Source organism: Felis catus, chromosome B3 (genome assembly GCF_018350175.1).
Source record: "Felis catus isolate Fca126 chromosome B3, F.catus_Fca126_mat1.0, whole genome shotgun sequence".
In the NCBI taxonomy this organism is placed as follows: Eukaryota; Metazoa; Chordata; class Mammalia; order Carnivora; family Felidae; genus Felis; species Felis catus.
Genome location: NC_058373.1, coordinates 38,340,299 through 38,362,121, shown reverse-complemented (window position 1 = coordinate 38,362,121; position 21,823 = coordinate 38,340,299). Strand labels below are relative to the sequence as shown.

General features: G+C 48.1%; 1 long non-coding RNA gene across 4 annotated transcripts in view; it reads left to right on the top strand.

Moving 5' to 3' along the window:
* LOC111560807 overlaps positions 1–21,823 on the top strand; it is a 99,125-nt gene that overhangs the window by 34,148 nt on the left and 43,154 nt on the right. For 3 of the 4 annotated variants that reach the window (XR_006599074.1, XR_006599076.1, XR_006599075.1), the window contains 5 exons: positions 6,961–7,065; positions 7,223–7,303; positions 9,134–9,168; positions 13,243–13,484; positions 16,911–17,004. This is a non-coding gene — a long non-coding RNA (uncharacterized LOC111560807). The remainder of the gene's footprint in view (positions 1–6,960; positions 7,066–7,222; positions 7,304–9,133; positions 9,169–13,242; positions 13,485–16,910; positions 17,005–21,823) is intronic. The other variant, XR_002742887.2, reaches the window with a different exon arrangement.

Genomic DNA, 21,823 nt, shown 5'->3' with positions numbered 1-21,823 from the left:
GCTGGGCTTAAATCCCAGCACGTCCACTCTTTAGCTGCGTGGCCTTAGACAAGTTACTTAACCTCTCTGAACTCCCCTTTTCTCTCTGCAAAATGGAGGGTAGCGGCTTGTACTTTTTTGGTATTCCTCTCACCATGCCTACAGGGTTGGGCTCAGAGAAGGAGCTCAGGAAATCTTGTGGATTGGCTTAAAAAATGTCTCTGATGATAATGTCAGGTTCTGATGAGTACTCCATTTTTTGATTTACAGTGCATCTCTCCTGCATTTCGTTTCTACATCCTGTCCCCTACAGAATGGTATGGTATTATTCTGCCCACTTTATTTGGTGTTTTTTTTTTTTAAACGTTTATGTATTTGCTTTTGAGAGACAGAGAGAGCGTGAGCAGGGGAAGGGTCACAGAGAAGGAGAGAGAATCCCAAACAGGTTCTGCTCTGTCAGCACAGAGCCCAGTGCGGGCTTGATCCCATGAACCATGAGATCATGACCTGAGCCGAAATCAAGAGTTGGACACTTAACTGACTGAGCTGCCCAGACGGCCCTATTCTGCCTACTTTATAAATGAGAAAACCAAGGTCCAGCAAGACTTAAGAGACTTTCCACAGGTCACTTATCTTAGTGCATTTGGGCTGCTATAGCAAAACAGCCTAGGCTGTGTAGCTTAGAAACAACAGAAATCTGTTTCTTACAGTGTTAGAGGCTGGGAAGTTCAAGCTCAAGGCACTGGTAGATTCGGTGTCTAGTGAGACCTGCTTCTGTGTACACGGCCGTCCTTTCACCGTAACCTCATGGGGCAGAGGCTGCAGGGAGCTCCCTTGGGCCTCTTTGATGAGGGCACTAATCCCATTCATGAGGGCCCACCCTCATGACCTCTCGTCTCCTAAAGTCTCCACCTCCTAATCCCAACCGACTGGGCATTAGGTTTCAACATATGAATTTGGGGGCCACATTCAGTCTCTAGCGGTCACACAACCAGTAAGGGACAGAACAGGGATGAAAATCAGTTACTTCAGCTGTGAATCCTTGCATTTTCCACGACACCAGAGCTGCAAGCTGTCCCAAGCTGTCTACCCCTGCCATGGCAGTGAGCAAATGGGCTGGCCGTATAGGTGCTTGGAAAATAGGTAGATTGGGTACATGATCTCTCTGTGGGAAGAGGTTGCTTCTTACCTCCTCAAGTGTTGAGACTTATAGCCTAGGAATATGGGGATCTCGGCTGTGTAGTGAAGATCCTAAAGTGGGTGAGCAGATTGGGGCTGGAGCCGGGGTGGGGGTGAGGTAACATTGCTGCAGGCTGAGGGATCCCCCTGGTGCAGAAAGAGGACAGAAAGTTGTGACCAGCTCAGAGATCAAGCTTTACTCTTCTGATAGAGCAGGACACCCTGTATCTGTAAGGGATAGCATTCAGCAGCAAGTAATCGAGACCCAAAAAGGCTCAGGCTTAACAGAAACAAAAACAAAACACAAAAGGGCAGGTCAGTTTTTCTCTCTCAGGTGCTGTGAAATCCAGGGTGGTCATGGCTGGGGCAACAACTCCAAGATGTCATCAGAGTCTCTGGCATCTTCTATCTTTCTGCTTGGCCAAGTGGCTCTGCAGGTAGCTTCCACCCTCAAGGTTACCTCTTGGTCATAAGATAGCTACTGGAGCTCCAACCATCAGGATCACATTCCAGGTGGAAGAAAGAAGGAAGGAGGAGAGGGTGGGAGGGGTGCTTGACAGCTGAGTTAGCCCCTTTTAAAGGAGACTTCTTGGGAACCCCACCCTAGAAGGGAACAGCTTTGACTTTCACTTCGTTGACCAGAATTCATGGGGCCGGCCCTATCTATAAGGGAGGTTGGGAACTATGGATGTCGTAGCTGGGCATTGCTGCCCCAGTCAGGGCTGTGCTAGTAAGGAAGAAGAGGAGAATGGATATAGCGTGGGCAAACCTCAGTCTCTGCCTCCTTCCCTTAATTGGCCAGAAAAGTAATCTGAGGCCCTGGAAAGGAAGCAACTTGCCCAATATTGCACAGTTAGGGGCGTACCTGAGACCAGACCGCAAGGTTTCTGACTCCAAGGCAGATGCTTCTCCTGTCCATACTGCTTCACTCCGTAACCACACTCCCAGCCCCAAATAATAGTATTATTATTTATTAGGCATTAACCATGTGCCAGGGACTATGCTAAAATAAAGGCTTTCTGGTACCAACCGTCTGAGGCAGGCAGTACTATTATTCTCATTTTATAGGGGAAGAAGCCAAGAGTCAAGTGAGTGAGGTGACTGCTCCACGTCACAGAACTCCTAAGTACGGAATGGGCTTGAAACCCCGGCTCCTGACCCAGGCTGTGTGCAATCTAGTGCTTGGGGTTAAAATGACCCAGGGACGTCCCCAGTGGGCTTCTGAGCGGAGGCGCGTCTCTCAGTGAACTTGTACCCTCGGGAACGCCTTCAGACCGCCCCCACAGTCAGGCAGCACACGTTCCACAGACCAAGGGGGCTCCCTGCTCCCCACCTACCTGGCCAGCCTCCCTTTCTGCCGCTTCTCATTCTAGCCAATTACTCCTAATGGAGTGATATGAAATGTAACTAACTTGGGGAAATATCTGTATACTTTAATTAAATCAGTTCGCAATTAGCCATCTGAGTAATGAGGCTAAGGTGTTTTATCTCCCTGTGAGCCAGCGGGCCAGGGGAGCCAAAGGCAGAGGGATTTTGTGCGAATGGCACGGTCCTAGTGACAGACTCCTCAGGGGTATAGAGGCAGGTGCTGGAAACCCCAGGAGAGGATTTGGCCCAAATTTACTATGATTAAATAAATACAGCACCTCAGAGAGGAGCTACTAGGAGCTATTTGTAGGACTAAATTTTTAATGGCTGCAGCCTGTTTTTCTTATTAAAGAAATACCAGGGCCTTTAATCCAAACACCTCGTGGCAAAGTGCTAAAAATTGCCCATGTCCACTGTGTGACCCTGAAGTCCCCAGACAGGGCAAATGCCTGACTGCACAGATTGGCCACTGTCCAGCAATAGGCTCTCAAAGGCTCCTTAAAGCTGGCAGGGCAGGGGGAGGCCGGTCAGGGATTTACACTGGGTGCAAAATAAAGGCCCCAAATACTCAGCGGTCAAATAGTAGTATTTTAACAGAATATATTTTAAAAACCAAACTTACTGCAAAATGTTGATGATAAGCAAAATTTCAAAATTTTAAATTAAAGAGGGTCAGTAACGATGTCATGCCATGCTGAACCATCTGGGAGTCGGAAGTAAAAGGAAAAATCAGTAATATTGATTTTCTTTATTAAAAATTTTGATATTTTGTTCAACATGGATTTTTTTTTTATATTAGCTTTGATTTAAAAAATATTGCATTACAGGGATGCCTGGGTGGCTGTCGGTTGAGCATCCGACTTCGGCTCAGGTCACGATCTCACAGTTTGTGAGTTTGAGCCCCACGTCGGGTTCTGTGCTGACAGCTCAGAGCCTGGAGCCAGCTTCGGATTCTGTGTCTCCCTCTCTCTCTACCCCTCCCCTGCTCACATTCTGTCTCTCTCTCTCTCAAAAATTAATGAGCATTAAATTTTTTTAAAAATATTGCATTACAATATTTTGTATCTTAATTACTACCTTTTTGGCACCCACTCGCATTCCTATGGGCAGGTGCCTCACTTACCTAATCCTTGTCCTGGCCCTGCCAGCTGGGTTGCCTCTAAAAGCTGGTGTCTCTTTTGGTCAAATGGCCATTCTGTGGGCCCCTCTAGGACCCAGCTGAGTTCTCAGGGGCTCTGTGTGGTAGAATTTTGGTGGCAGAGACAAGGGTGGCACTTGGAACCTTAGACCGTTAATGCAGAGAGCAGTCTCGTGATTGCTCCAGCAAGGCCCAGAGACTAGAAGCAACTGGCCCAAGGTCACACAGCAAGTTTGTGGCAGAGCTTGAACTGGAGCTGGGTTTTCCTGATTCCCTACAGGGCTGTTACTCATCAGAGGAGAGCTGGGATTTTCTGATGACTCAGGGCGAAACCCGTCAGAGAGTTGCCCTCCATGAAGGGAGGCCCTGAGAGGATGGCCCAGGGTCGATGGTGCTGATGGGTGGGCCTGGCTCCCACACACAGCCCCTCTCTCCCTCCCAGTGACTGGTGCAGAGGTGGCCATGTGACCCAGTCCTGGCCACGAGGACACAGCAGAAGTCATTGGCTGGAGCTAATGGGGACAGAATCAGCTGATATCCTTTTAGATCTTTTTGCCCATTCTCTTCCCCCTTCACATCTTGACTTATGCTCTGTGCCTGGGAGTGAGCAGCTGCTTCATGGCCTTGAGGACAAAAGCCACAGGCTAGAAAGAGGAGAGGAACCTGGGTCGCAAGGCCCCTTGAACCCTCTGTCCCAGCCCTGGGCTGCCTACTGCATCTCTTATTCAGTAAGTTAAATTAATGTTCTCTGCTCAAGCCATGATTAGCTGTATTTTCTACAGCACTCACAGCTTGAATGCTATCTTAGCAGCTCCGTCACCCCTGGTACTAAGAGCAGCTTTTGGTGAAATGTATTTGGTATTCACGTGGCTCACTCCCTGCTTCATGCAGGTCTTTGCTCCCTGTCACCTCCTCCGTGAAGCCTTCCCTGACCTCCCTAACTAAATAGCAGCTCCCATCACTCTCCGTGCCTTTTCTGTATGTTACTTTGTAATGGTTCTTGTCCATCTCTACCTGACAATATGTGATGTGATTATTTGTTATTTGCCTCCTCCACGGGAGTTAGTTCCACAGGGGCAAGGCTCTTCTGTTGGCCTTTTATGACTGTATCCACAGTGCCTAGAACAGCAGTTAGCACATAGTAGGTCCTCAATAAATATTGTTGAATGAATAGACATATGCTGGGCCAACTGGGTCCTGAGCCTTTGCTCCTGCCTCGGGCATCTGCCAGCTCTCCAAGACAGCAAGTTAACATGGTCCTTGAAATTAGAATTTCCACTTCCTCTCTGGTTCGGGCCCTCAGTACCCAATTGTGAATTCTTATTATTGACCCCTCTGCTCTCCTGTGATGGATACCACTGGACACCCCAGATCTTAACCAGCTTGCCTATGGGCTCTGCCTCTTCCAGCCTTGTCTCACCAGACATCTACCCTGCCCACGCCCCATGATGCCCAGTGGCACCCTCTGCCTGCGACATCCTCCCCATCTTTCTTCATCCCCAGCCTCAATGTCATTGTTCTTGTGGGATCCCAGGCGGTGACGACGCTGTGCGAGAACTCCCGACTCTCCTGTTGACAATACATCAAAAGCCATTACCTCCTGGTTCTGATTTCCAAGATGGGAGCCTGCCTCTAAGAAAACAAAACGAATGGGTTTGGTGTGCCAGAATCCATTAACTGGCTACCCGAACTAATCAACAGCAGGAATTCAAGGAAATCACAAATTGAGAAGCCAGATTATTTGGGTCTCTTGATTGAGATCGGAAGAATAATTGTTTGAGGGTTCCGTTTAATAAGCTTTGTTTACTAACCCCAGATCTTGTTTTGATATTTCAGCCTCAGTTATTGGGGGTATGCCCACACTAAAATATATCATTGTGCCATTGTTCCTGGCAGGGACCTCAGAGCTTCTCTACCCACATCCTTTCATTTTATAGTTAGAGAAAATGAGGCACAGAGAGGGAAAGCAATTTCCCCCAAGGTCTCCCAGGGATTGGGGACTCCCAGCTAAGGGACTTCTACTTCTGAGAAAACCAGCAAGAGGTTCCAGTGGCCTCAAAAGGAATCTTTCTCACATGGCCATTAATGCATCCTGAAAGAGTTAAAGAACCAAATCCCCTCACCATTTAAGGAAATACTTGGACAAATGTGATGGGAAGGGGCAGCGTGTCATTGTCTCCTGAATCTTCTTTGGAAGGTAAACATGGCTGCCCCCATAAATACCCGCTTCTGCCAAGGAGCTGTCTTTATCTGGTAGTTACTGAGAATGCCACGGAGCCAAAATAATACAGAGAATCGCCACACGTGAGGGATGGTCTGGAAAACCTTCCTTGAGACCTGGAATTGCCCAGTTCTGTAACAGCCAGGGCTGGAACCAGAAGAGACAAGGAAAATCATGGTTGGGGGATGTCAGGGAGGTTTCCCCCTAGGAGAGACTCTGCACCTGAAGAGCAGGGTTTAGGGGACAGACGGGTGTTTATTATCAGTGGGAAACCAGTGGGTGATGAGATGCGTTCAGGGAAGATCCATTCTACACGGTTTGTTGGAGCATCTTCCCCCCACCCCTTTTTAAAGTAGGTTCCACACCCCGTGTGGAGCCCAGTGCGAATTTGAACCCAGCAGTGGATGTCTCCTTCCACTGCAGGATATGCAAATCACTTATAATTGGAATCCCAGGAGTGGGGCTGCCACACGTAGGGTTGTGGGTAGGCTCAGAGTACTGCAGATATCACAGTTGGTCCCTGGTTCCCTCTACTGGGAAAACCTTTCCAGTCTTCCAAGAAAGCCTCCCGTCCCCTCCAAACATTCATGTATCCATTCTTTTGACCAACAGGACCATCACCTTCTCTTCTGTCAGGTGCCATAAGAGATACTGGGAACGTACACAACGGGATGTGGTCCCTCCCCTCCAACAGTCGTTAAGCAGAGAACAGATCTGTTCCTGTTTCTGCGGCTCAAGCATCATCGAATGACTACGTTATCCTGACCAACTCGGTCACTCAGCCCGGCATGCTTAGCGGCTCGGGCACCACGACCCCCTTTTGCCACACGCTTGTGTTCATACCATCTCAGCTGGCACTGGTTCTTTTGAGCAGCTGGGCCCCATCTTTAGTTAGGAATCAGTTTTTGGATTGCTGAAACTCCAGGGATTTTAAACAAGAACGTGCTGTTAAGTGTCCCCCATCCTATGCTCAGCCAATTGATGGTTTGAACTTAAATGGGAAACCACGTTTTTCTTTGTCTGTTAAACTTCACCTGCTTGCATCCAGCCTATTATATATTTTTTTCTTTTGTAGCCCATTAAGGACTTTTCCAGCCCCAATTTTGCCACGCAACGGTTTCTGCAATGCCTGGAAACAAGGAACATGTGCTTCGAGAGTCTCCCTTTAAGGCAGTAACAGGTAGGAATGAACAGAGATAAGGGTAGGCCTTACAACACTTCACCAGTGACTGCCTTCCAATCAGTTTCCCCTACTGTTTGTGTGGGGTTGACTAACCAGCCGTGAATCTGCATATCTAAACTCTCATCTTGCCCCCTCCCTCCATTTTGTCTACAAGGCTGACAACAGAGACTTAAGAAATGCTTCCTAGCAATCAAAATGCATTATGTCTAAAAGCGTCCCATCAGAGGGAAACCAGGTGAGTTGAGCATATGCCTTTTCTTGCTGAATTCCCACTAATTCTTAATCGTCATCATTTCTTTGTTCCCTGACTGCTTATAAACCAGGAGAATACGATTACTCACAAAAGAAAGTTCTAGGAAGGGAGACAACAGGTTTACACAGGTCAGGGATGGCAGGATTCCACTGTAGCAGGAGCCCCAGCTTCCCCCACGGGCAGCAGGAGGAGGTGCAGGAAGGAACTAGCACAGGAAGCTGCATTCGGGAAGGTGGTTCCTTCCCGAGCAATCGGAAGGAGCTGTTCTCACCACAGGACGTTTTCCAGGAGAAAACTCTTTAAAAGCTGAAACTGGAAAACATAGCCAAAACAGAATGACATGGGACATTTCATCTGACCTTAGGAGCTAGGCCCTGGGAGAGAGTGGTCCATCCAGTACTACGAGGGCTGAAGCATGCAGTCCTGTCCTAGAGGCAGGTCATACCCAAGACATATAACCCAATAATGGTTCTTCTGGGAGCTAAGATATGAGAGGGAACATGAAAAGCAGCTGGAACTATGGGGCATCATCAGAGCCCTTATACTTGCAGTCATTGAAAGGTCTGGCTTTTTAATACAGATGTGCCCCCCTTCAAGTCCTGGTTAATCGCCACCTAGACACCATGCCTCCAAGTCTCACAGGAGGACAGCCACCTGAGGTGGTATTTGCCATTAGTGATATAGGTTGGGTTTTCCAAATCATGCCACCTGGTGGTCATTAGGAGAATCACAGGACGGGTGGTCAGCATATGCATTGGTAAGGGGGTGCATCACATAAATCACTCAATTTGCAAGAAAGCACGCCAATTTGACTTAGTGTCTGTAAAGCCACAGTAGCTATTAACAATTCCAGGTGGTGAGAAAAACACTTTGGGGGAGGGGGGGGACAACAACAAAATAGGCCAGTGGACAGAAATGTAAGAGGAGTATTTGTTTGCTGGGGATGGGTGGAGGGGGTTGTCCACACAAGATAGAAGACAAAAGGGAGAAGGACAAGAAGGAAATGAAAATGGACCAACTCAATGAGATTGGAGGGATTCCTGATCTGTGGCTTAGACCCTGGCTAATTGTATCACTCATAGGTGTCTCCCTCACTTTACCCCTTAATTTAACTCAACTGGCTCGTATTGAACGCAGAAGTAGGTGCTTCGCTAGAGGTGAGCAGTCCCGAGCAATCGGGAGGAACTGTTCTCACCTCTTCATGAAGCTGCCCGGACGGTTTGGCTCCTGAATTCGGTGGCCTGCATGGGGTCTTGAAGAGATGTTTTCCTACCTCATGCATTCTTTTTTTTTTTTTTTTAATTATTAGTTGTGGTAAAATGCACATAAGTTTACTACCTTCACCATTTTTACATGTACAGCTCAGTAGCATGAGGTACATTCACATTGTGGTGCAAATATACCACCATCCATCCCCAAAACTCTTCTCATCGTCCCAAACTCAAACTCAGTAGCTGTTAAATACCAACACCCCTGTCCTCCCTTCTTCCATCCCCTGGAAACTACCAGTGTGATTCCCCTATGAATGTGGCTGTGTCAGGGACCTCACGTAAGTGGAATCGTGCAGGGTGTACCTTTTTGTGACCAATTGACTTTACGTAGCATAATGTCTTCAAGGTTCATCCTTATTGTCGCCTGTGTCCTCCCTTTGTAAGACTGAATAATACTCCCTCGTATGTATATATGCCGTTTTGCTTACCCCTTCATCCCCTCGTGGGCCTTTGGGTTGTTTCCACACTGTGTCTGTTGTGAGTGATGCTGCCGTGAACACGGCTGAGCAAACATCTGAGTCCCCGCTTTCGCTTCTTTTAGGGAGGCGCCCAGAAGTGAAAGTGCTGGATCATATGGTAATTCTATCTTTAATTTTGGGGGGGAACCACCCATACTGTTTCCATAGCAACCTCACGCATTCTTGTGAGGAAATGCCACCCCTACTTAAGCCAGACACAAAGTCCCCCAGGGAATGAGAACTGGAGCCTTCTGGAGATGGAACACCATCTCCGGGTGGAAAAGAAGGGCTTGTATTTTTCGAGTTTCACCTCTTGCTTCTCTGTCTCCTAACTCCCACCCTGAACATGAATGGCATCCGTATATTGAAGCCAAATTTCAAACCCACCAAGGCTGGGGCAGAGAAGAGCCCGGACTCCCTTGGTGGGATTGGAGGAGGGCAGAGGCCCAGATAGTAAGTTGGGGTGCACAGCCCTCTGTCCCCGTAATAAACACATCGTGTGACCCTGGGGGGATTTGGCAGCTGTATTGAGGACTCATCAGATACCCAAGGAGAATCAGGTTTACACATCGAAGAAAAGTCCCCTTCAACCACTATCTCCTTCCACCCTCGCCGCCCCTACTTTGCTTGGAGAGAGGACAGCTCCTCTTGGAGCAAAGAGTAATTTAACCGATTCCTCCCATTACTTGATGCCATCTACAGGGGGCAGACTGGCACAGAGGAAAGTGAGGTTTTGGACTCCCAGAGACCTGGGTTTAAATCCTTCCTCCACTGCCTACTGTTCATGTGACTTTGGACATGTTCCTCAATTTCTTTGAGACTCATCCCAGAGTCCTTAAGACCAACGATGATCATGTTGACCTTTTCCCTGCTGTAAAGATGACATGACATGGAAGACGTACGGTTCCAAGCCCAGCACCCAGAACCTAGGGATTCCATGGATATCCCTGCCTTCCTTCCTCTCCTGTCCTTCCTCAGTTGTTGACTTTGATCATGTTCTGCCAGAGTCCTCCTCTCTCCAGGCTTCCGTGGCCAGTCTTCAGAGGCCGTTTCTCACCAACAGTGGCTCCATTTTTTATTATTCCCGGATGGCCTCTTGGTCCCCGATTAGCTCGGACACATCTCTCTGGGACCTCCCCATCCACCGGGTGACAGGGGCGGGGCGTGAAACCACCCCCACTGGAGCTAACCCCAAAGCCAGGCGGTGCTCTCTGCTCTGCCGTCTCCTGCGGCTGTAGATTGTGCGAGGAGAGGGCGGCCGGCCCAGGTGAACACAGCCTGCCCAGGCCCAGTTTCATTTGGCTTTTGTTAGATTGGGTTACAAGCTTAACGTTACTTAACTGAAGAGGACTTTGGGGTGTGTGTGCATGTGTGTGTGTGTGTGTGCGTGTTTGCATGTGTGTGTGTGTGTGTGTTAATAGCAATTTGTGATAGATGCCTTTGGCGCCCACACATTCAATAACACCCACACTCACAAAAAAGAAGGGGGGAGGGGAGCCGTTTTATGGGAGATAACATAACTGCTTGCAATTTGGCTATTCATTGTATCTTTGGCATTTTATGTACTGCATTAGCGGAGGCAATTTCATGCATATGGATATAATGCATTAAGTGGAGGCATTTAAATATAGTGAAACTAATTTTATGATGATTAGTTGAAGGAAAACATTGCATTCGTATCATCTATATAGAAGCCAATTTGCATGAAAATGCCCAAAGTTGCTATGCCAACATTTTCTGTGCTGCTGGTCGGGGTCGTCTCCGAGTCAAGACTTTGTATTAAAAATCGGTCTCCAGTGCCCGTGTCTTTTAATTCATTGCAAGCTGTAGGCCATTTGCTCACAAAGCGCTCGCAGTAAAACAAATGAATAGCTAAAATACTCATTTGCATGATTCCCATTTGAAAACGATTCCCCTGAAATTAAAAAAGCGTGTTACTCGGTTGTGAAGATGGATGGGCCAGTGAGGCGGGCAATTAATATTTTCGGCGTTCTCTTTAAAGCCCTCCCAAGACTGAGAACAGCACATGCCAGACAAATTGGGCCCCACAACAGTTTCAGGGCCTCGGCGGCAGCAGCTTGCTTCCACTGTCTCCCCTTTATTGTCTCACTTACATTATGCAGTAATTAAAACTATTTACCATTCCTACTTATCCGCCATCTGCTACCACGGAAGGTTCCTCTTCTTTAGAAAGCCTTCTTAAAGAACCGCGGAGAGAGGGGAAGGCTTGGCACTGGCTGTGGAAAGTGGTTCCAGCGGTCTTCCCCCCTCCCCCTGCCACGTCCACCTGTCCCTCCATGAAAGGAAAGACGCAGTGATGGAGGAGGTCATGGGTGTGATACCGGTGCCTGAGCGAGCGGGTTGTGTCAGAAGGGGAGGAGGTGTTAGGGTACAGCTTCCTTCATCTTTGGGGGGAGAGTCTTGGTTTAGATCTGGGGTGATCCATAGGTGTAGGGGAAGCCTTGGCCTGCATCGTCAGGGCCTGGCGGCTTTGACCATGCAGTTGGGCTCTGGGGCAAAGCCACCAACTACAGTTGTCCAGGTTGTTCACTGCACAAGTGTGCCCAGCCTAGGGCGCTATAAAAGCTGAGGTCCATCCTGGGATCCCTGCGCCTATCTGAGGTCCTGTGGGGCTGTGTCTTCCCTAAGACGGCTCCTTCTTCAAGTTCACACAAAGGCGCTCTGTGACCTAGCTGTGGCCTTGTCTGAGAGAAGCCATTTTGAAAGCAACCAAATCGCTGCCTCTTTTCTGTGGCAACTGCCACCCTCAGATTGGTTCAACCATGGGGCCTGGCCTTGCACAGGCTTGACATTTGTTTGCAGAGGCGGAGCTGGGATGTCCACAAAGAGCAGCCTCCTCCACAAGCATTTTCATTTCCTCCTGGGCCCAGCTCCCTAAGCAGGGAGAAAGCAAATGCCTCGGGATATGAGGACGGATTCTCACCAGGACACCAGGCGGCCCAGAGCCTGCTCCGGGAGGACAGGGACTGCGTGGGGAGTGCTTTCCTCTCCTTTCCCGAGCGCGCCCCAGTGCTGGGCACACAGCACGTTTTCCAGAGTACTTGTTGAATGAAGTCCAGGGTGAAGCTTTTGGTTCTGACGTCACTACCCTGGGGTGAAGCCTCTTCTGAGACTTCACCCAGCAGACTTAAGACTCACACCTCACCTTCGCATCTCCGTGGTCCTTTTCTGGAACTTAGCCAAAGGGTTCGCATTTGCCTAGAACTGAGCTTCCTGGCTGTGACTCTTCCGGCCCCCTTCCTCACTAGAGGCATCGAGGCCATGAACTCCACATCTGGCCTAGGCCTGAACACCCCTTCCATCTTCTCATCTCCGGGAACCTCACTTCTGCCTCTCTACACTCCCAGCCCCAGAGACCGCTGTCTCCGCCTCCGCTAACTTATGTGGCTGAGACACCTCCATCTCCAGGTGGCTCTGGAGCCTCCTGGCACTGGTAGGTCAGAGAGGATGCCTGAACACTCAAAATGAAGTCATAATGCTTTCCTGAAGATGTTGCTTGCAGGTGCACCCAGGAAGGGTGAATTTCAAACGAGGGCTTTGTCCAACAATGATGTGGATGTTAATGGCCTTGGAGGTAGCGAGTCCCACATCATTGTCCCTAAAGGTGTGATGGCATCTGGGAGTCACACATCAGAATCTCCACCCCTAAACCCAGAGGCCCCTCCCAGGCACTGGGAGCTCTCCTGTTTCTAGGCTAACTAGAAACTCATTCTCGATAATAGGACACAGAAGGAATGGGACTGGACGGTGCAGGTTATATAATTAAAGCAAATACACACATGTGTGGGGGAAAAGGCAAGATTTAACCCAGGGACCATTCTTTCTAAGGCTCAGCCACAGCCAGGAAGGGAGCAAGGAGTGCCTTCTGGGGCTTCTCAAATGCTGTCACATCAGCGGATGCTTATGCCACCAGCAGGAACTGCCTGCCCAAACCTTAGCCCCCATCTCCCTGGGCCCCTGCAGACTGGCCAGTGTGCCAGACACAGCCAGTGTGCTGGAAAGGGCCCTGACCTTGGCCATAGCCGTGGGTTGGAATCTCCCTCTGCCACTGATTGTCTGACCCCAGGGCAACCCTCAAAACTCTCTGCTAGTCTCAGTTTTCTCATCCCCTAAATGGGGTTTCGTGCATGCCTGTCTTGAGACGCTAGTTAATGCTTGCATCATATTTCAGTGCCGGGTCCGTATCCCCAGAGCAAGACTGTGCTGTCCTGGAGTAGATGCAAGAAGGAAGCATCTCGTACACCGAGTGCGGCAGGTGCAAGTGTTTGAAGCTGTCGGTTGCTCTTCCTGACACCTGCAGAGTCCATCGCTGCAATTCAGAGCCAGGTGCTTGAAAAACCGGGCCGGGCCTTGCTGAGGACGGGCCGCGTGTTTACGCCCAGAGCACCCACTCTGCGCCAAGCCCTGTGTCACGTGAGTAACCTCCCTCCGATTCTTTTTTTTTTTCCCCAGTTTATTTTTGAGAGAGAGAGAGAATGAGTCGGGGAGGGGCAGAGAGGGAGGGAGACGCAGATCTGAGGCAGGCTCCAGACTCCGAGCTGTCAGCACACAGCCTGACTCAGAGCTCGAGCCCATGAGCCGTGAGATCATGACCTGAGCCCAAGTCGGACCTAAGCGGCTGACCCACCCAGGCGCCCCCCTCCCTCCAATTCTTGTGGTCCTCATTCAACTGATGGAAAAATTAGGTTGAGTCCCAGAGCCCAGTGCACTTCCTAACTTGCTGTGTAACATCGGGCAAGTCACTTGCTCTCTCTGAACCTCCATCTCCTGATTTCCACCTCACATCTGCTGCAGTCTCCCTCCCCGCCATGCCTTTCAAATTCTCTGCTGGCTGCTAAGCTGCATCTCCCGGTAAATCATTGTAATTATTATTGTGAAGCTTTGTTGTTAAGACATGAGTGAGAGAGAGAGGCATTCCTAGTCACCAAAGAAGACATTAGTAAAAGTAACCCCCAAAGCGGGAATATGGAAGGGAGGGGGGAGAAAAGGGCAGAAAATGCAAAGTTAACCCCTCCGAAACCACCTTGGAGGGATTGGCTGGATGAAAAAAGGGGGGAAAGCCTAATACCCACTTAGTAACCACCACTAAAGATCAATACTAGACCAAAATAGAATCCCACGTAGGAAATGATCTTGCTTCACAGCCCTGGGGAAAAAAAAAAAAATTTAACATAGAGAAGCCATTTAAAGCAGAAAAAATATTTGTATGTAAAAGGAAATATTTTAGGTAGGAGTTGAATACCAAATGATTTTGGGTCTCTGTGGGGAGTAATGAGGCATAGCAAACACACAATTCTATATGCATGTAATATTATCATCGCACGCCTCGGAAAGCTTTTAAATCACAGAAATGCAGTTAGGGACCATTGTACAAAATAAACATCCCACTTGGTGTCTTGCCTGCCCTAAGTTCCTTGATCTAGAGCAGCACTGCCAGATTTTTACAGCCCCATAAATTAACGTGGTGCTGATTTGATTGAGCTAAATTAATAAGACTTGTGCTTTGTTGCAAAATAACTATTACAGTATGTTGTGGGGACGCACTGCCGATAAGGAAATTGCCGCCTTTAACAATCCCACTGAAGTTTCATGGAGGATTTCAAAACCGATTTTAATTAAAACAAAAGCCGATGTGTGGCAATAATGTGGGTGTTAAGGAGAGAAAATGCAAAATGTCTTTTTAAATCCATTTTAATATGTCTTAAGGACTGGATGATCGATGTGGTGAGAGCCAGCGGCTGACATCGTGCTGGGATGCTGCCTGTGTTCCCTGCTTCGGCGACACTGGCACTTTGGGCCCGCCCTCGGGCCTCTGCGCTGGCTCATGACTTCCGGGGGAGGGGTCATCTCCTGAGTCGGGGCTCCAGCGGACCAGCAGAGAGGGCTGGTCCAGGAGCCTCAAAACTGGAGCCACTAGGGGCCTCGGGGTTGGAGGAGGCAGGAATCAGGGCCCGCAGTGCCTCTGGTGCTGGGCAGGAGTGTGCGTTTGGTTGGTCAGCCGGCCAGAGCCACATTCGGTCTGAACTTCTACTCCTCCGTTCCGGTAGCTGTGAAATGGGAATAATGCTAGAATTCACCTCACAGAGCTGCCGTGAGGCTGGTGCCTGGTGCACCGATGCCTGAAAAGGTAACTTGTTGACCGAGGAAACCCCAGCAACATAAATGCTATTTTCCTTTTTACTTGTTTTAAATCCGAGATGGTTAGCCCTTACCCGAGGTCCGGCTGTACACAAACGATACACAAAGACCAGGTAGTGATGTTTTGAGGCCCTGTGATGTCCCGGGTGCTGTTCTGAGCAACTTGTTCGCATGTGCTGTCCCCCGTGAGGCTCAGAGGTGAAGGGAGGTGTCTGTATCACGCAGTGTAATCAGTGGTGAAGCTGGGATTTGAACTAGGCCCGAGTCACCCAGCACCCTGCTCTGAACCACCAGTGGCCTTCAAACTTCTTTGAAAAATAATGCATTTTCCCATATGACCCAGTGTATACAAACACACAACCTTATAACTAAAGTAGAAGTTTCACAAATGTAATGTTTTTACATTACGTATGATGCATATAATGTTTTTATTATTCCGTTTCTTTCGTAAAAGAAACTGTTCATGACTCACTTAATGCTTTTGCAACCTGTACTTGAGACTCAACCTTTGGTTTGGAAAATGCCACGTGCACTTGTCACTATGTGGGAGGCTTTCTGTGTGTACTCATTCGACCAGCCCACCTGCCCAGGAGGTGGGTAGTGGTGTGTCCATTCTAGAAACGAGGAGCTGAGGCTCAGGAGGGAGGAGTGGCTTGGCCGCAGCTCTGACCTTGCACCTTGTGATGGTTGTGTCTCGACCATTGCTACACCATATGCTCCTCTGGGGAATTACCACATCTGCCTGGTTCTTTCCCAGTGTCACCCAGTGCCTGGCATGGAGCAGCCCCCCACCCCGGGAACTGTTGAGTGAATGAATGAGTGGTGCGGCCAAGCACCAGTTCCCATGCTGGGCTTCCATAGTCCACCAGGCTCCATGCCAGAATTCTCTCTGGCTTCTCTCCGTACCCATCCTCCCTCCTTGGGGACAGGCCCTCCTTGTGTCTCCCAAAGGCAGGGCCAGTTTGGTCTGACAGGCCTCTACCAGGTCACAGGTTATAGCTGACAGGACTAGAAAGACTTTCAGTGGGAGGGGAAGGGCTCTCTCGGGGACTCCAGTAGGGACACCCTGCAGGTGACCACCGGGGGAGCCCAGAAGGAGGAAGTTGGAACCATTCAGAGGAGGCAGAGGGGAAAGTTCATGGGAGCCGTGGAACTGAACTGATTCTCATCAGTAGGAGTCTGTGTGGAGGTGGAATCAGGTCCACATCCTGGTAGGGAGGCCGAAGTGTCCTCATTGGTTAATGAGGAGACACTTACAAGGCAGAACCAGCAGCCTTCTCCGGAAGTTTGCCTTAAACACAGACAGAACTTGGTCTGCCTGTCAACTCTGCTGGCCCAGGACTTGAGACCGAGCTGTGGGATCTTAACCATCCCAATGAGGGGGTCCTAAGGATCCTGACAGCGCTTGGGTCTGGTGGGAGGCCCAGCAAGAGGCTGGAGTGGGAGAGGGGCGTGGACGCAAGTTCCTAAGCATCCTGAGTACCTAGTGAAGGGCTAGGAGCTGTGGGGAGACCCTGGGAAGGAAGAAGGTGAGAAGAATGGACTGGAAGGGGGCAAGGCCCCTCAGGAGGCTCTCCAGTCTCCAGGCCCAAAGCTCCTTCCCCATAGGGAAATGGCCATCTCCCCTTGCCAGGGACACCAGTCCCTTGGCTATTTCTTCCTTGGGCTTTATACTGAAGTGGCTGCTCTGTTCTGTTGTAGAAGATTCCATGTGCTCCAGGAGCAACAAAGAGGAGACCCTAGCGGATGGATGAGCCAGCACTTTGAAGAGCTGGGTCCCGATGCCAACAATACGGTAAGGTCACCTCATCCATGCCCTGGCCAAACTATGGCTGCCTCCTTCTGCAGGACACAAGAAAACCTCCTCTCTAAATCATACCTGTACCATTTGGGCTGTGGGGCCCACAGTTGCTCCCTCCCACTCACCACATAGCAGAACGATGAATCTCACCACTTTGGAGCCACCATCCCTGCATCTAAACCCCAGGTTGGCTCCTTCCTAGCTGGGTGATCTTGGGCAAGTTATTTCAGTGCTCTCAGCCTTAGTCTACCCATCTGTAAAATGGGGTACGAATTCTACTTACCTTATAGGGCTGTTAGGAAGATTAAATGAACCCATTCAGATGAAGTGAGGGCATCTAGTAAGCACCGGTAGGAGGTAGAATTATCACTTTTATTATCTTCTTCCTCGTACATGCAGTGAGTAGGGTCTTAGCAAGGTCTGTACTGGGGGTGGGGGTGGGAGCCTGGGATAAAGAGCTGCATAAGACAAGGGCCTGTGTTTAAGGAGCTGAGTGCCCAGGGAGACAGACGGGGAAAAGCTGAAGAAATGCTGCTCTGGGACCACGACTTCAGACTCCAAATTTAGTGCTTCCCCTAAGAAGCCACAAAACAAAGATCCTGTCTCCTGCTTGCTGCTGGCACCCATTCCCCTCCCAGAACACCGGAACAGAAGGAACCCCACGCATGTCAACTGGGCTTTTCTCTCTTTATAGCTGGGGAAACTGAGGTCTGGCCGGGAAGGGGCTGGCTCAAGCCTTGCAGGGATGAAGTCAGACCCCACTGGGACCCAGCTCTCTCTGCTCTCAGACTGGGGCTCCCCCTGCTTCTCATAGGAACCCCCCAACTACATGCACCCTCTTTGTTGCAGGAGGGGTTGAGAGGCAGAGAGAATAGAAGCCTTCTGGACGAGGCCCACTCATTCTCCCCAGGAGCTCTTAGACCTGGCATTCACTGGATTTTTCCTTTTTGTTCCCTCTTTTCATCTTTTTTAAAAAACAAAGTGTAATTAACATACAGTGTTATGTTCGTTTCAGGTGTACAATATAGTGACTTAACACTTCCATACATCACCCAGTGCTCATCCTGATAAGTGTCCTCTTAATCCCCTTCACCTGCTTCACCCACCGCCCCCTCCTCCCCTTTGGTAGCCTTCTGTCTGTTCTCCGTATTTGGGTCTGTTGTATTTTTGGTCTCTTGTTTTGTTTGTTTTGTTTCTTAAGTTCTACATTTGATTGAGATCATCTGCTGTTCATCTTTGTCTGGCTTATTTCACTTAGCATAATACACCCTAGCTCCATCCATGTCATGGCAAATGGCAACATTTCATTCTTTTTTGATGGCTGAGTAGTATTCCAGTGTGTTTATTCACCACATCTTCTTTATCCATTCATCAGTCAGTGGACACTTGGGTTGCTTCCATATCCTGGCTGCTGTGGATAATGCTGCTTCAAAGACGGCATGCATGTGCCTTTTGAACTTCATTTTACCTTTAAATCATCTTTTCTCTTCCTCTCATTTTAGGGTCTTACCATCTACCTCATTTTTTCTAATCCCACATTACTATTTGGACTCCCTTTACCAATTCTCCCATTTTTTGCACTTAAATAATTAATTTACTGTCACTTTGACGTTTAGAACTGGAGCCACTCTTCTGGCTGCTCCAAGCGAGTCCCTCTCACTTATACAGCTTTGTATCTCCAAGATTCTAATATCTTATTTTTTTAAATCCCATTGGTTTTGTTATTCATAAACTCCCTATTTTCAACTCTTGAGTTCCTTTTAATATTTGTTTTTAAAAATTTCTATCATCTTATTCTCATTTTAATTTTGACCTTTTATAATTCTCTTATCCTACCTTTATTTTTAAAAAAACATTTATTCGTTTTTGAGAGAGAGAGAGAGAGAGGGGGGGGGGGAGGGGCAGAGAGAGAGGGGAACAGAGGATCTGAACAGAGGAACAGAGCATCTGTGCTGATAGTGCAGAGCCCGTTGCGGGGCTCGAACTCATGAACTGTGAGATCATGACCTGAACCGAAGTCAGATGCACAATTGACTGAGCCACCCAGGCGCCCCTCTTATCCTACTTTTTATTATTTCTCCATTCTTTATTTTCTTGTCCTCTTTGTAACTCTTTTTACCTGGGAGTGGCCATTTATGACAGACAGCAAGATGAATGGGTGCAAGGGAATCATAATGAAGAAGGGCCCTGTGCATACCTGGGGGTGGGTGGATGCGTCAGCTTCCCACTGTTTTTGTGGTTGTCAATCTGACGTGTCCATTTTAGGAAGGGGCATTGTATCCCTCAGTTAACTCAGTGTGGTCACAGGACTGGTTCTTTGGAATCAAGTTGCCTTCTGGCCATTCGTGTCAATTGAGACTTAAGAAGAACCACAGGTCTTAAAACCCATAATCTTCACGGTGTCAAGGCCATGGATTTGGAACAACCGTGCCAACAGCATGTTGCTTGTTGATGGCACCTCCTGATATCAATCAATTTTCCACTCCTTTCCCCCTCCCTGACCCCAGTCCCAGCTGCCATCATCTCTCACCCTGTCCACTTCAACAGCCTTTGGACTGTTCCATCTAAATTTGCACTGTCTCCAACTCCACACAGCAGCCACGACCTTTATCCTGGTGTGACATCTGACTGTGTCATCCTCCTGCTTAAAAGCCTCCAAGGACTGACAAAACAGTGGGAGGTTAGGAGAATCAGGACCATCCTTCCTGGAGAACACATACCAATTACTCAGGCGCATGAGCAGGGCTCACAGTTAGTGGGCTAGGAACCCCCACCGTCCTCAGCAGGACCTTTTGCCCAACAGCCACCATCCATCACTGCCACTACCCACTGGATTGGGCCATCCTGCTTCCTGCTTTCATTTCTCAAATTGAGAAAACATGCTAATCTAGTGTTGGGGAGAAAGCACAGAACATCCTCTGTTTCTAGCAATATGACAGTTTGGGTCATTTAGACTAACCCTCAGGGTAGAAACAACTATAAATGCTGAATACAATGAAAGATATCTTCTTACAAGCATTAAAGAGCTGACAAGAGAGTAAAAAGCTACAAGGCCAAAACCTCATTGACAGCAGGGGCTCTGAGAATGCTGCAGCTACTTGTGCCTTAGGGCATTTGCCCAACCAGCAAACTTGAGCTTCAGTTTTGATATTGCCAAGGGTTCAGGGGAGAGAATATAAAACCCATCAGCAAAGATGGGGAGTCTAATAGGATGTTCTCCCTCATAAAGGTGGAACTCCAAAGGGAAACCCTCAGTGTATGTGTGCACCAAAAGAAAAATTGCCCAATCTCTCCCACACCCAGGGACTGTGAGAAAAATTGCCTTGGTTCTGAGCAGGATAGAGAGTAAAAAGAGCCACCCATGAAAAATGGATTTGTAGCCCAAATCTATATCACCTGAATAGTCAAAATAACTGTAGCCGTGAACCTATGTAGTCTTGGACTGGCAAGACTTTAAGGTACCTGGAAGAAGTAAACACAGATCTTTTCATCCCAGTTTCCAAAGAATTACCAAAGACAATTTCCCAAGGAAAATGAACAACTCAGATAAAAAATAACCAAGTACCGAAGGAAGCAAGGCACCGGGAATGAGAACCCGAAGAAACAGCAGAAGCAGATCTGCAAGATTTCAGATATTGGACTTATCAGATACAAAATATAAAACAACTATTTAGAAGGGTAAAAAGATAAGGATGATAATATCTGCAGGGAACAGGAAAATGTTAAAACAACAAAAAAAAACATATAGAGACTTGACATTGTAAAAAGAAGGAAATATCACATTTAGAAATGAAAAACATAATTGAACACTCTATGAATCTGTATAATAGCAGATTAGACATAGCTGAAGAGAGAATCCATGAACTGGATGAATGCAGCAAAGAGAAAAAGGAGATGGAGACTATCAAAGAGAAGTTAAGAAATATGGGAGATAAAATGATAAGATCTAATATACATCAAATCAGAGTTCCAGAAGGAGAAGCTTAAGAGAATGAGACAGAGGCAATCATTTAGGAAATAATGGCTAAAAATTTCCAGACCTGAAGAAAGATTTTGATCCATCATTTTGAGACACTTAATGAAACCCATAAAGTTTAAATAAATAAAATTCACACGTAGATTCCTCAGAGTGGAGCTTGGGAACACCAAGAACAAAGGAAAGATTTTTTTTTTTTAATTTTTTTTTCAATGTTTTTTATTTATTTTGGGGACAGAGAGAGACAGAGCATGAACGGGGGAGGGGCAGAGAGAGAGGGAGACACAGAATCGGAAACAGGCTCCAGGCTCCGAGCCATCAGCCCAGAGCCTGACGCGGGGCTCGAACTCACGGACTGCGAGATCGTGACCTGGCTGAAGTCGGACGCTTAACCGACTGCGCCACCCAGGCGCCCCAAGATTTTTAAAGCTTCTGTAGAAGGAGGAAAACAGGTTACAATCTACTCAAAAGAAAAATGTAGATTAGCAGCTGACTTTCAGCAGCAGCTGTGGGAGCCAGAAGATAGTAGAATATTTTAGCATATTGTCGATTAAAAGTAACCACCAACTTAGAATTCTGTAGTGAGTAAAAATGTCTTTCAAGAATAAAATAAAATTAAGGCTATTCATATACAAAAATAAGAAGAAAAAATTTGCCATTCGCAGAGCCTTCACCAAAGGCAATGCCAAAGGTTGTACGAAAGGGAGAAGGAAAGTTATTCCAGAATGAGGAACCAAGTGTATAGACAGATGACGAGCATAGAAGCTGGGAAGTATATAGGTAGACAAAATAAGTACTAACTGCTTTAAGCTGTAACAATAGTGTTATTTGAGATTT